General features: G+C 38.6%; 1 long non-coding RNA gene across 1 annotated transcript in view; it reads right to left on the reverse strand.

Annotated features, from left to right (window-relative positions):
- Positions 1-5,036: 5,036 nt before the first annotated feature.
- The window catches only part of LOC131187223 (uncharacterized), a 30,789-nt gene continuing 19,746 nt past the window's right edge, over positions 5,037-16,079 (reverse strand). Inside the window, exon 3 of the long non-coding RNA XR_009152501.1 lies at positions 5,037-5,234. This is a non-coding gene — a long non-coding RNA (uncharacterized LOC131187223). The remainder of the gene's footprint in view (positions 5,235-16,079) is intronic.

Genomic DNA, 16,079 nt, shown 5'->3' on the forward strand with positions numbered 1-16,079 from the left:
TCCCCTCCCCCCAAGATGTTCAGCTGATGGAATTACACAGCAGTCTTTCCCTTGTTATGTAAATCTAGGAACAGAGAACTGGACTACTTTAAGGAGGGTTTGCTTTATGCTCTTTTGCATATTTTTAATGACATCTGTGGACTTTAATTAACAAGATAAAATGGCCTCTAGGAGGTTCAAGGAAGCTTTATTTTGCACGAGGTCTGCACCATTCTTGGGTCCAATTTTACCCTTCTGTCTTCAGAATATCTCCAGCCCTACTCCAATCATCCTGAAGCAACTCTACCAGGTTGAATAGGAGAAAATTCAAGTTCAGCTTTGGGATAATGTTTAATCCTCTTAGGCAACAAAAATGGGTCCAGAAGGAGGCTTCTCAAGCTTGACATCATCAACTGAATCATGGCATTAGAAAAAGATGGCCATTTTAAAACAGGTGTCCTGAAATTTCATTCTGTTGGGGCTTGGCAAAACCTGCATAGCAGATTTTATTTCTTCATCTACCAAGGTCAGATTGGTCTTCTCCAACTATTTCATTTCCATATTTTAATAATACACTAAGACTTTGAGACACTTGTAGCCAGTTTTGTACAATGATTAAGGCACTGGGCCAAAAATCAGGAGATCGAGACTTTTAGTCCCATTTTAGACTAGTCATTTTTTTCTCAGTCCTGGGAAGGAGACAATGGTAACTGCTTCTGGAAACTTTGCCAAAAAAACTGCAAAATATAGTCTAGGCCAGGGGTGTCAAACTCAATTTCATTGAGGGCTGCCTAAGGGTTGTGTTTGACTTCAGGGGGCCAGGCTGGGTGTGGCTAGCTTGATGTCACTTGTGTCTGGGGTGCCTGTGCAGGCCCAAGTGCTCTGTCAGTGAAAACAGGCTCTCAATCTCCGTTTTTGGCTGGGACGGCCTCCTACGACCTCCTGCCAGTGAAAACGGAGCTCATGTGGGCCAGTAAAAAAAGGAGATTGGGAGCCCGTTTTTTCTGGCAGAGGCACCGCGGGCTGGTCCTTCGCTGTTTCCAGGGCAGCCCCGCTGGCCAGAAGTAAGCATCCCGCAGGCTAGATCTGGCCCGTGGGCCTTGAGTTTGACACCCCCAGTCCAAGCAGTTGCTAGGAACCAACACTGACTTGAAAGTGTACACACATAGACATATTCACATACACACTCAGACTCACACAGACAGAGACAAACTGACTATATCTCAAAAAAGCAAGAAAAATGCATCTATTACCTTACATGCAACACACAAACATTCTCTTACAACTGAAAATTCATCTCTTATTCAAAACTCATATAAGACAGGCTTATACTGATACATCTGGCATCAGAAAGAAACAAAATTATTTGGCATTGATTCAGTAGAAATGCTGAAGCTTCTCCACACCCCAAAAATATTAAATTTGAAAGTATCTGAAAAATATTTTCTGAATTAAAGTTTCCCTTGTTCTTTTTCTATCAACTCAGAAGACTCTTAGAGATTCCTTCAGCTCTCCAAAGAAAATTTGAAGATATATAATGAGAAGAAAATCAGGTAGAACTTAACAGAATGCATCTGATCTGCTAATAAGATCATTGTGTAATCAGATACAACCCACAAAAAAATAATGATTAGCTCCAAAAGGAAGCAAAGCAATGCCACAGTATGAGTACTGATGAGTTAATGGTTACTAGATAACCAGTGCCCCATTGAGTCATTGTTTCAGAGATATTTCCATACCTAAACTGGGAAACAGAATGAGCAAGGGCAGGCAAAAATGTTGTGGGACCAGGAGCAACTTCAGACTTCCTGCCGGCTTCCCCACTGAGTTACCTTCTGGGAATCCGGTAAGGAGCACCGTAAATCCTTCCTTCCTTCCTTCCTGCCTGCCTCCCCTTTCCATCCCTTCCTTTCTTGCCCCATCCTATCCTGTCCTGTCCCTTCTAGCAGGCAGCTAAGTAGCTGCCGGATGGGAGGAGTGAGGGATTGCGAGATTGACTGGAAAATTGTCATGGAATGTTGAAAATGAAGATGACGTGATCACAGCAGCAGCCCAACAGCATTAAAGCAGGCATAACTTTTCCAAATTTCATTACCTCTGGAGTCATGGGTCCTGGTTTTTTTTTTATGTATTCTGTAAGTTAGCCCTTTTTCAAAACTTTTTGCCCTCTGATGCACTGTTTCACCCAGTTAAAGGTCAGAACAAGAGTTTGTGTATAAGTTGAAGAAATTGTCCTAGGAGTTTAAGTTTATACAAATAACAGACCACAAGTAATTTTTAAGATAATACAATATAGTGAATAAGATACTTGGGCTGACAGTTTAATGAATGAGGTTCTGTCATTCCAAAACAGATGCTTTAAAAAACCAAACAAGCCTATTCATGAATAAAACCAAATAGGTATGCAGTTAAATAATATATTTGATAATCCCATGGGGTTAAGTACTTCCAGCTTGCGTTGAAATCCTTCATGAATGAAAATGCTGATATAAATATCGTAAATGGACACTGCTCGCTCGATCTATGGTTTTCATTTTTATGACTGAGCACTATTTTTTTCCTAAAAGTTTGTTATCAGCCTTTTTTTTTTTAATATCTGCTTCTCATCATCAATGGAATTTGAATGTTTCAATCTGAAATTTAACATTAAAAGGACAGCAGCTAAACCTGGATATCCATTTGCCAGCCCTGCCACATTTTATATAGAAGCAGTTTCTAAATCTTAGAGATCCACACCCCCACCCACCCACCCACACACACACACACACAATTCCCACAAACTAGAATGGAAGGCTAAGGAGTGCTGCTTTTTCTATATGAAACCCTAGTTATTCATAATGTGCTCCGCACAATGGAAATTTTGCTCAGGAGTCCTACAATATAACATAGCATCTCCTTTAAAAAAAAAGGGGGAACCTTATACAGCTTTGCATAGCAAACTTCAATTGGGGAGTCTACACCACCAAGTATTGGTTCACTTAAACCCCAGGGTAGTTGAAAATTTTTCATGGAGCTTATAGTGATTTATAATGGGAAGCACAGGCTTTTTCAGTAACATTGTTCTCACTGACAGTGTAAAGAAAGAGACCACTAAATCTCTTCTCATCATAACTAATGATTAAGTCAGCAGCTTTTTTGGCGAATACAGAACACCCTTCTTACAAAAACAAAGTATTCTATTGTAATGCATTACATTTTTTTTAAAAAAAAAATCTTTTTAAGTATCCCATAAGCCTTTGGCAATATCTTTAACTAGATCTTCTCTCATTGTCACCATATTGAAATAAATGGAATGTGTCAGGCTGCGTAAATGCCCTTTCAATAACTTTTTAGGAGCTCACTCGACAGTTTTGGAAAGGAGGGGGGTGGTGGAAATAAAGAAATGAAGCAAACTTTCTCAGGGACTTCTATGGCTTGAATGAAAGATTGTCCTGCTAAGGAAAAAAAGGCTTAGGCTGACATCATAGGTGGAGCAAGAAAAGATAAGTCTGCACAGTTACTTACTTTACACTGTCTCTGATGTGGCCTCATAACTTGTAAAATTAAAATAGATTTGAATTTCTGTGATGAGGAGAGTTTATTTACTAGCACAACTACAAGCAAGCTAAAACATGAATACCTCAAGGAATTATAAAATATCTTAGCTACCTTGCTTTGTTTTCAGAAACAGATCGTCCTAGGATCTCAATAAAAGTGCCAGAATTTTGATTATTTAACCAATTTTAAATACTCAGAATGAATAAAAAGATATTATTTAGAGGCAGAAAAAAACAGGGAAGCTGAGCATTCCTAATTTGTTGATAGATCAAGCAGCACAATTAGAGCATATGATTCCATTTATTAGGGGAGACATTTCTAAACCATGAATTCATATTGAAATTATGTTACAGACAGATAGGTTTATAAACCAATGCTTCTTTCACCCGAAATATTCTGTTTTTACCAAAAATGTTTTTACCAAAATAATGTTTTAAATTTGGAAGACTAGATACTTGATAATATAATAAGAGACTTCCCCTTTAACTCCTCTAATACCTCATATATTGATCAGGATGATTATTATGGTTTAGTTAAACTAAAATCTTTGAGTAAATATAATCTTTCTAGATGAAAAGAGCAACAAATAGGTGATGTTAGCATGAATCTTCTAGTATCAGCTTAAATTACTTTTGGGCATTAATAATACCAGAGATTCGGCAACACTGCCCTAAGCCAATTTCAAAAATTTAATGCTTCTTTATTTAAAACAACCAAAAGGAACAATTTTAAAAATCTATAGGTTATTTTTGTTGTCAGAAATAGGGGATCCACCATATGGTTTAAAGGAAGCTTGGGAAACTGATTTTAGTGATCCCATACAAACTGGCAGACGTTATAAAAGCCAGGGCGTTCACTTCCGTTTCAATGCAGTGGAAGATAGAATAGAATAGAATAGAATAGAATAGAATAGAATAGAATAGAATAGAATTTTTTTTATTGGCCAAGTGTGATTGGACACACAAGGAATTTGTCTTGGTGCATATGCTCTCAGTGTACATAAAAGAAAAGATACATTCATCAAGGTACAACATTTACAACACAATTGATGGTCAATATATCAATATAAATCATAAGGATTGCCAGCAACAAAGATGATAAATATCAAAATTATTTCTCCAAATGGTTTAGAGATTATCAAAACAAAGTCATTTTTTTTCATTTGTGGTAGTTGTGTTATACAGTTATACCCTTTTGATGTAAGGGTGTTTTTTTGGGAGATAAGTATCATCACTAATCAAAGAGTTGGATGCTCCCCACAGCAAGGCTTACTGTGTTTATTTACTAGATCATAAACTTAAAAATAAGGAACTTGTTTGTTTAATTTTAGCCACCAAAATAATAATTGTGCAACATTGGGAAACTCCAGATAAAATAATAACTGAGTTGTGGGTTAATAAGGCCTGTTCAATTAGTAAAGTTACAAAATTAAATTAATGAGCCATCGATGACAGAAACCACCATTTCATCAAACTTGAATAGATGTGATTTATTTATGATTAGATATATTTGTTATTTTGATTTATCTCAATAGCCATGGACTATAGCCATGGTATACTTTATACACATTGTAAATGTTCTTATGTATAGTATATGTACTGTATAGTAACATAATTAACATAATAAAATGATTACAAATGTAAAACATAAAACAATGATGGTATAATTTAAATGTTCTGTATTCAAAATGTTAAATGGATATGATCCTGATGATCTTTCTAAATGGAGAGATGGAATAAAAGACAGGATGAGCAGTATAATAGCAAGACAATCATATTTTTAATTCACTGAATAGGCTTGATGTTTACCTAATCTTGTGGCAAACTTACACTGGTACACATCCTGCTTCCCGTATTTCACTCAAGCCTACCAAACAGCTCAAAAATGATGAATATCTAAAAAGCAAGCAACTTACTTGCTGTAATTAACCAACCCTTCCCCCACTCTTCCTGATAGCCTGCCTAATATATATGACCCTCTTGAACAGGATCTACAGCTGCCAGTTTTGGATTTCATCGGTTCTTGTTCATTGGCTGCATCATTCCTGATGGATGATTTCATATTTTATGTGGTCCATCAACTTGATACTAAGTATCCTATGGAGTCAGTATGTTTGCAAGGTTTCTATATTTTGAATCTCTGGTTATAGAAATATCCATGTTTGGCTCTATATATTAGCACTAGTATCAGAGACCAAACATTCATACATTTATGTGTCTATAGTTATGTAAGTCTTTGGTGCCATAAGTACCAAATGACTGAACCAAAAGCTGAAGTAGCAGCACCAGTCCAGCTGTTGAGACTTCCCTATTTTTCTGTACTATAAAGCTGAAGATTTAGTCTGTGTAATTGTTATAATATAATATAATATAATATAATATAATATAATATAATATAATATAATATAATATAATATAATATAATATAATATAATATAATATAATATAATATAATATAATATAATACAATACAATACAATACAATACAATACAATACAATACAATACAATACAATACAATACAATACAATACAATACAATACAATAATATAATATAATATAATATAATATAATATAATATAATATAATATAATATAATATAATATAATATAATATAATATAATATAATATAATATAATATAATATAATATAAAATAATATAATATAATATAATATAATATAATATAATATAATGAGTCATGCCGGCCACATGACCACAGAGACGTCTTCGGACAGCGCTGGCTCTTCGGCTTTGAAACGGAGATGAGCACCGCCCCCTAGAGTCGGCAACGACTAGCACATATGCGCGAGGGAAACCTTTACCTTTACCTTTACCTTGTTATAATTGCACTGAATTTAGCTGTATGGCTACTGCTGAGCAATCAATAGTCAGTACTTTCGTCTTTTCCTACTTGATGACTAGTTTTCATGGTCATGCTGTATCCTTGATATCATAGAAGTTATTAGTGGCTTCTACTTTATCATCATTGCATCTTTGTTGCAAAAACCTAGGACCTAGGACCTTTCGCCGCGAACTTAAAACCTATTTATTTCGTATGGCTGGACTGGCCTGATTTTTAAATTTTAATTGAATTTAATGGGTTTTAAATTTTTGTAATTTTATAGGGTGTAATGTTATTTTAAATTTTTTTGGCTAATTGAAATAAGTTTCTTAAGGATTGTTTTTAATATTGTGTATTTCTGTTTGTATTTTATTTGGCTGTTCACCGCCCTGAGTCCTTCGGGAGAAGGGCGGTATACAAATTAAAATATTATCATTATTATTATTATTATTATTATTATTATTATTATTATTATTATTATTATTATTATTATTATTATTTAAAAAAATTGCAATGTGACTTGTAGACAAATAAGCACAAATGTATTGATTAATTAAGTAGTAAACTTAAGAGTTCACTGTAATCTTCATATTAAAGCTGGTAGGTAACCTTAGAAAGTCCTTTAACTGACCCATGTCTGTTTGACTTATAAAACTATGTTCATTATTGAAGGATCTAAAGCCCCAAGAACCAGATTTTTGCTATCCCACTAGCTAAATCACAATAATCTGCAGCAATCAATATATGCCTTTTCTGTTTCTCCTTGCAGTCAGATCCAAAATAAAATGGGACAGCATCTTATTTTCCCCACTATAGCTGACTAGACTAGCCAACTCTTATTGTTTCTTCGGGTAGAGTTCCTCTTCCATTTCTCTTGCCTGAACTAGGGGGCCTTTCACTACCTTAAGAAGTGAAAGGAAACCTGCATTTAAGCTCTGTCAGAGAGAGGAAAATGCCACTACTGTCTCCGGGTTTAAGACAGTGATTTATTCTACCCTATAATAGAGCTGGTCCTATGAGCAGAATGCCATTTATGAGTCACGGCGGCGCAGTGGTTAGAGTGCAGTACTGCAGGCTACTTCTTTTATTTATTTATTTAAAAAGTTTTTTATTAATAATTCGAATTAAAAACAGTGGGTATGGATTAGCGTCTCTGGTTTTAAACATTGTCATCAAATTTAAGCTAATAAATGATATACTTTATCTTTGTACAAATTTACATTAGTTCTTATATGTCAAGTATGTAGGTTAATTCCTCTTAAACAGCTACATCCCTACTCAATATATAATAATAATAATAACAACAACAACAACAACAACAACAACAAGGTTGGAAGGGACCTTGGAGGCCTTCTAGTCTAACCCCCTGCCCAGGCAGGAAACCCTACGCCATCTCAGACAGATGGTTATCCAACATTTTCTTAAAAATTTCCAGTGTTGGAGCATTTACAACTTCTGCAGGCACGTTGTTCCACTTATTAATTGTTCTAACTGTCAGGAATCATATCTCACATACAAGTTTAACATACATTGACATATCCATTTCTAGACATTCATTACACTTTCATCTTAGCATTCCTTTTCCTGTCCAACCATTCATATAATTTAGTCCAGATTTCATAGTACGCTGATCCACTTTTATCCTTGAGCTCCAAGGTAAGTCTGTCCATTTCCTGCAGGCTACTTCTGCTGCCTGCTGGCTGCCTGCAATTTGGCAGTTCAAATCTCACCAGGTTCAAGGTTGACTCAGCCTTCCATCCTTCTGAGGTGGGTAAAATGAGGACCCAAATTGTTGCGGTGACTCTGTAAACCGCATAGAGAGGGCTGTAAAGCACTATGAAGTGGTATATAAGTCTAAGTCCTATTGCTATTTATGTCAGTTTTGAGGAGGGAAAGACCACAAGTTGAGATGCCCACCAATCATACTAGAACTGAACTATAAATAGCAGCCAACAAACTGGCTGTCTTTGCCAGCTAGGATTTCTGTTGATCCCACTTCCCATGTACCTGGAATATACCTTTCAGGTTTAGCAGGAATTTCCTCGCCTTGTATTAATATCCTCCAATTTTTTTAAAAAAAGAATATTAAAAGGACTGAAATGCTGGCTCATATTTTAACACAATCTCTTCATTCATCTACACTTTGTGTGGTTTTATGAAGCTAACCAAATCTAACTAATGAAATCGCAGCTCACTCAGACATAAAAGGTAACAAACAAGAGCTTCACTTCTGGCTAAAGAAAGAAAGGTGTTTATTTTAGGATTATTAAGTGAAGAAATGTAAAGCATGCACAATTACTGTTTGCATCTATGCCAGGTTGCATGTACCAACACAGTTGTGCGTGAATCTAATCAATACACTCATTCCTTATTAGAAATAATTACACATCTAGTGCTAGAATGGAAAAAGGCCCATTAACCCCTTGTGCCCTTTTTAGTTTAGTGCTGCCTTTCCATCTAACAGACTTCTGTGCCACTCCACTCATTAGAGGTTACTGTCTATGAAATTGTTACATAAATAAGGATGTCGATCTGTCAGAATGGATCTCCCAGCTCAGAGGTGATGATAAATATCTGTCCCACTGGATTAGGATAAAACAGTAGAATACAAGCAGTTACTGTTTATTACTGGATAGTTAATGTATAGAGGACAAAAGGTGCTGAAGCTTGGTGACTTTCTGAAATCATTAATATGATTTGGGCCTATTGTTTAAGGGAACTATGGTAACAACAATGGGCATACTTAATTTTTATTTTACAAATGGTATATATAAATATGAGAGATGGATTCATAATTTTAAAAGCGGGTTCTTTCAGTCAAGGTCCATTAAATACATTGTTCAGTTGCTGGAACAGTTGGGGACAAAGTTTAAATTTATATTTCTCAACTTCTTTAAGTGGAAAAGAATTCAACTCTCCTAAAAGCTTACACAATATTTATGGGAAAATAACCATCGAGAATCACATATACAGTATAATAACCATTTTGGGAACAGTTTAAAAAGCTATCTCTGGGATCTCTTGGGTGGCTTGTTCTATCTGGGATTTTTCTCTACTTTGAAATTATTTTTCCCATAAAGAAAAAAACAAACCTAATATGTGTATATCAGGAGTCTGATTAGATTACCATTTAACACTAGTAACTGTTCATTTGTTGCCAGCAGTACTTAAAGATATCGTGAGTTAGAGAAACATTATGGTTTTCATGCCATGTAGAAAAGGACTGCACACAACTTTCTTTGTTATCGTTGTCATCCCAACGATATGTACCACAAAAGTGCCTTTTTACAAGTGTCCCTACATCTGCAGACTGTTAGTACTTTTTAATATCTAGCCCATACAGATTAAACACATGAAATGCCATTTTTGTTCCTGCTACTGGGGTCCTTAGTGTTATGATGTGCTCCAGTCCTGATCGTAATGCTATACTTCTTCCAGCTATTGCTGACTGACTGAGAAAAGTTGTTTTCTCCAAGACTCAGAATTATTCTGAAGATAAGCAATGTGACGGGACTTGAATGCTTCTGGCACATCTTTGCTTCATTGGTTGCATCAAGAAGTATGGTTGGTGTATGAACTTCAAGACTTCAGAATGTTCAGCAGGAGGATTCTGAAGGCTAGGGTCTTCAAGGTGAACTATTCGGCACCTCGTGTAAAAAGCAGCTGTTGTCCTAGCCACACAAAGCACAATACTACACTGATTTGTGTTCTCCAGAATATGGGAACATGGTTTTTATTCTTTCTGTACAGGACCAGGTCCTGACCACACAGTTCCCTGCAGCATTGTCACACACCAGAAGAATAAGACAGTCCTTAAAACGTGGAGCAATTTTTTTCTTGTTTCTTAAAGAAGAAATATAAGTACATCCAGGCTTGTCTCATCAGCACTGAAGACTGCAACCCCTAAACTCAATCATCCTGGGAGTAGAATTGATGCTTGGATGTGTACACTTAGCCATTGATGGCTTGGAAACTACAGTCAGTGCCTTCTACTACAAATTGCCTAGAGCTTCCTACAGCATTTTTTAATGGATTACTATTCCACTCAATGACATATTCCTATGGGCATACTTTGGTCATCTGTCCACAGACTGAGAACCTTTTCCAACTGTTTCAAGACTTTCAATACTACTTTGAGATTCTGAGATGTCTAGATATTCACACTGATACTTCTCTTTATGGAATGGGCAGTGGTTTCACTCATGCTATAATACTGTGCAATGGATACTTTGCTGTTATGAGTCCAACAGCTTTACTTTCTAGCTCAAGAACAAGGCTTTATACAAACTTTTGCCACCTCCCACAACAGAGCTCCCTGCTGTATGCTGCCATATTTTCCATATGGAGAAAGTGTTGTTTAACAAGAGGATGACTCTATAAGGTCAGAACACTCAAGATTGCTGGGACCTCTGGGAAATTGGGATGGGTGGAGGAGGTTGAATGCATTCTTCTACATATGTGCAAAATAGTAAACAGTTTAGAATTATGTAATGATGAAAACCAGATATATACAAAATAATTTACTATAGCAATGAAATTTATCAACTACAGATATCCCAAACTATAGACGAGATATGGATAACAAAGGCCTGCATTTATTTTATTTTATTTATTTATTTATTTATATATTTATTTAGATTTTTATACCGCCCTTCTCCCGAAGGACTCAGGGCGGTTCACAGCCAGATAAAATAAACAATAATATTACAATATAAATACTATTAAAATACAATTAAGAAACTTATTCAATTGGCCAGGATTAAAAATTTAAAATGATAAAACCCATATAAAATTAAAAACCATATAAATCTAAAATCCTATGCCAGTCCTGCGCAAGTGAACAAATAGGTCTTCAGCTCGCGGCGAAAGGTCCGAAGGTCAGGAAGTTGGCGTAGTCCTGTGGGGAGGTCATTCCAGAGGGTAGGGGCCCCCACAGAGAAGGCCCGTCCCCTGGGGGTCGCCGGCCAACATTGTCTGGCCGATGGCACCCTGAGGAGTCCCTCTCTGTGAGAGCGCACGGGCCGGTGGGAGGCATTCGGTAGCAGTAGGCGGTCCCGTAGATAACCCGGCCCTAAGCCATGGAGCGCTTTAAAGACAGTAACCAAAACCTTGAAGCGCACTTGAAAGGCCATAGGTAGCCAGTGCAGCCTGCGCAGGAGTGGTATCACATGGGAGCCACGAGGGGCTCCCTCTATCACCCGAGCAGCTGCATTCTGAACTAACTGGAGCCTCCGGATACTCTTCAAGAGGAGCCCCATGTAGAGAGCATTGCAGTAATCCAAGTGAGATGTCACGAGTGCATGAGTGACCGTGCATAGGGCATCCCCATCTAGGAAAGGGCGCAACTGGCGGAACAGGCGAAACTGGTAAAAAGCTCTCCTGGAGACGGCCGTCAAATGTTCATCAAAAGACAGCCGTCCATCCAGGAGAATGCCCAAGTTGCGCACCCTTTCCATTGGGGCCAATGACTCGCCCCCAACAGTCAGCTGTGGCTGCAACTGACTGTACCGGGGTGCCGGCATCCACAGCCACTCTGTCTTGGAGGGATTGAGCTTGAGCCTGTTTCTCCCCATCCAGACCTGTACGGCTTCCAGACACCGGGACAGTACTTCGACAGCTTCGTTGGGGTGGCCTGGGGTGGAAAAGTACAGCCGCGTGTCATCAGCGTACAGTTGATACCTCACCCCAAAGCCACTGATGATCTCACCCAGCGGCTTCATATAGATGTTGAACAGGAGAGGCGAGAGAATCGATCCCTGCGGCACCCCACAAGTGAGGCACCTCGGGGTCAATCTCTGCCCCCCTGCCAACACCGTCTGCGACCGGTTGGAGAGATAGGAGGAGAACCACCGATAAACGGTGCCTCCCACTCCCAAACCCTCCAACCGGTGCAGCAGGATACCATGGTCGATGGTATCAAAAGCTGCTGAAAGGTCTAATAGGACCAGGGCAGAGGAATGACCCCTATCCCTGGCCCTCCAGAGATCATCCACCAACGCGACCAAAGCCATCTCTGTACTGTATCCGGGCCAAAAACCGGACTGGAACGGGTCTAGATAGACAGTTTCCTCCAGGTATTGGGGTAATTGACACCACACTCTCTACAACCTTCGCCACAAAGCGAAGGTTGGAGACCGGACGATAATGTCCTAAAACAGCTGGGTCCAGGGAAGGCTTCTTGAGGAGGGGTCTCACCACCGCCTCTTTCAAGGCAGTAGGAAAAAACCCCTCCAACAAAGAAGCATTAGCAATCCCCTGGAGCCAGCCTCGTGTCACCTCCTGCATGGCCAGTACCAGCCAGGAGGGGCACGGGTCCAGTAAACATGTGGTGGCACTCAATCTCCCCAACAACCTGTCCATGTCCTCAGGAGCCACAGGGTCAAATTCATCCCAAACAGTCTCAACAAGACGCGTCTCTGACCTCTCACCTGGATCAACCCAATTTGATCCAATCCATCCCAATTTTGATCCAATCAACCCAATTTTGATCCAATCCATTGATACCTTTTTGACTGTAAAGTCAAAAAGGTATCAACATTCATGATTACATTTTTATATTTATATGACCCTCTGAATTTGAAATAGCAATAGCAACAGTACTTATATACCACTTCATAGTGCTTTAAAGCCCTAAAGCTAAATGGTTTACAGAGTCAGCATATTTCCCCCAACAATCTGGGTCCTTATTTTACCAACCTCAGAAGGATGGAAGGCTGAGTCAACCTTGAGCCGGTAAGACTCAAACTCCTGGAGTGAGCAGTGAGTTAGCCTGCAGCACTGTATTCTAACCACTGTGCCAACACTTAACTGATTAAGCTTCTGAAGGAATCAGATTTGGATTTCAATTGCTCTGAAGAAACATTGCTTTTAATAGATCCATCTGAATCAATCTGCTTTGAGTCTGGACTCAATCAAATCTGAGACACACCTCTTATTGTAGACTTAGAGGAAGGTGACAGAAAGTTACTTCATAAGGTATCTTATGAATGGCTATGGCCTCCATATGGACCTCAGTTTAGGATTACCTCACTTAGCAAGCACTTTTTCAAAACTTCAGATGCTGTGCATGAGAATGCTATAAGCCATGGTCTGAAATTGTTATAAATAATTGGACAAGAAATGCAAACATTCAGAGACTGCCAAGATAACTAAAATAATATTGGGGAGAAAAAAATTAGCACAGTTCTTTGTGGTTATTGTTGATGTTATTATTATGGTTCTGATGCACTTGGATAATTCACAACATGCACACAATCATGTATACATTCAACTGAATGTACATACTAAATCAATGGAAAAATTTTCACAAATTAAAATGATTGCCGTACAGATCTTTCTTGATCAGCATATTTTTATAATTCTTTTCAATGCTTATAATGTGTCCTGAAAATTTCATTGTATGTCTTCTGATATTGTGGCTGCAGAATTCTTATGGACCAATGCTTTAATAGCCAATAGTACTATCTTGTGCAAATGTTCAATGGTATATAGTAGATAACATTTTGTTCATGCTTTTCTTCCTCTAATTACTCCAAGTAAACAATTTTTGCAAGGAGTGTCCCTCTGCTTCTAGCCCAGGCACATATGGAAGGCGTCTGCTAAGTTATTGTAGTCAAAATTCTCAATCATGTTGGAAGTGCTAGGAATGAAACAGCAATCTTTTGAGTCCAGCAAAAGCCCACTAAGTCACTGTGCCAATTTTCTTAAAAGCTGAATGTAAGCAGAGCTTTGTGAGCTGACTGTGGTTCATTCACCTTTTTATCCAAACTCCATGATAGAAAGGAGGATAAAATGAAGGCTATATAGAACTCCTAAGGTTAATTTATCTTGGATATACAGAAACGGGATCTTTGCCAATATGGTAGAGAAAGTTGAAACAGTCATAGTTGCCAGCAGCAACATTACATTTAGGAGCAGACAACAGTCCTACTAACAGGACAATACCAGGTGAACTATGTACTTGGGGAAAGATCAGGATTTGGTCCATTGACTTTGCTTCTTTTGAATCAGTTCACAGTTCTGGAGAACTAGTAGTGGAAATTTTGAGTAGTTCAGAGAACTGGTAAATACCACCTCTGACTGGCCCCACCCCCATCTATTCTCTGCCTCCCGAGTCCCAGCTGATCGTGTGGAAATGGGGATTTTGCAGTAACCTTCCTCTGGAGTGGGGTGGGAATGGAGATTTTGCAGTATTCTTCCCCTGCCATGCCCATGAAGCCACACCCATCAAGCCATGCCACGCCCACCAAGCCACACCCCACAGAACCAGTAGTAAAAAGGGTTGAAACCCACCAATATACTAGCTGAATACCCATGCTCCGCCACAAAACTATGTGATCGGGCTTGATAAATTGACACTTAGAGTTTGAAAATTAATGAGTAGTTACGATGGGCCTCTCCTCTCCCCTTAGGCTAGCCCCATAGAAGCCTCTCCTCTCTATCTCCTTCTATCCTTCAGACTGGCTCCATAGTTCCTCTCCTCTCCCCTTCTCTCCCTCAGGCTGGCCCCACAAAAGCCTCTCCTCTCCTCTCCCTCAGGCTCACCCTATAGATCCTTTTCACTCCCCTTCTCTCCCTTAGGCTGGCCCCATAGATCTCTCCCCTTCTCTCCCTCAGGCTGGTCCCATAGATTCTCTCCTATCCCTCAGGCTTACCCCATAGAAGCCTCTCCCCTTCTCTCCCTCAGGCTGAGCCCATATTTCCTCTCCTACCCCCTTCTCTCCCTCAGGCTTTCTAGCCCCTTCTCTTCCTCAGGCTTGCCCCACAGAAGCCTGTCCTATGCTATCCCATTCTCTCCAGAGTTATTTTCAAGTTGGGAGGGGGATTAGAACGTCTAACTAATTAGCATCAGAGCGTGTTATAATAATATAGGAAATACTAATGCTCTGATGCTCATTTCAAAAAATCTTTTCTTAGTGAGCACCTAGAAGCCAAGAGGAACATACCTGGCAAATTTCAAGTTTGTAGGATTTATGGAAATTTCATGATTAATGCATGAATGGTTTTCATTTTTATATATATAGATATATATCTGGAGTCATATCCACCAATATATTTGTTTTTGCCTTGTTCTTTCACATTCATTAAAATTACTCATAAATTATCCACCTCTTAGGCTGAGATTTCAATGGCCTTAATAGATATTCTATTTCAGTAAGTTCTCTCAATTTCTGAACCATTATTTTTTTCTTTTCTACAATCTGTTCGAGAGTCTAAAATCTATGAGAATATTTAGCAAAAAACAACAACAACAACATAGGAGGATTAGCTTATAATAAAGCAAAAGAAGAATGTGATACAACATCATGTGAAAAGGAGAACAGTTTTCTCCTTGTTTGATAATACTTGAAACTGCCAGTTCTGGATTATTCAACATTCAAGGGTTTCTCTGACATCCTAAAGATAGATTTCCCTTAGTTATCTGTTGGCTACAGTAAAGAGGCAGTGCCAAATAGCCAACAAGGGTGTTGCTGTGCCAAATTCCTATCTGGTGTCTATGTGAGAGGGATGAGATGAGCTCATAAGAGAGACTCTGAATATTGCTCCCCACCCCTCACATCACTAGTTTAGAATTTATCTTGACATTCATTACTATCTTTGTTTCAAGTCCTGCTGTGTTGCCTTACCAGGGTGGAGAATGGGATTTCCAGGAGGGTTGAACAAAGAGTGCTGGAAATGTATGTCCAGAGTATATACTCTCAGCAGAGTCACTAAGGCAGTGA

The sequence above is a fragment of the Ahaetulla prasina genome, chromosome 1 (genome assembly GCF_028640845.1).
Source record: "Ahaetulla prasina isolate Xishuangbanna chromosome 1, ASM2864084v1, whole genome shotgun sequence".
Classification (NCBI taxonomy): domain Eukaryota; kingdom Metazoa; phylum Chordata; class Lepidosauria; order Squamata; family Colubridae; genus Ahaetulla; species Ahaetulla prasina.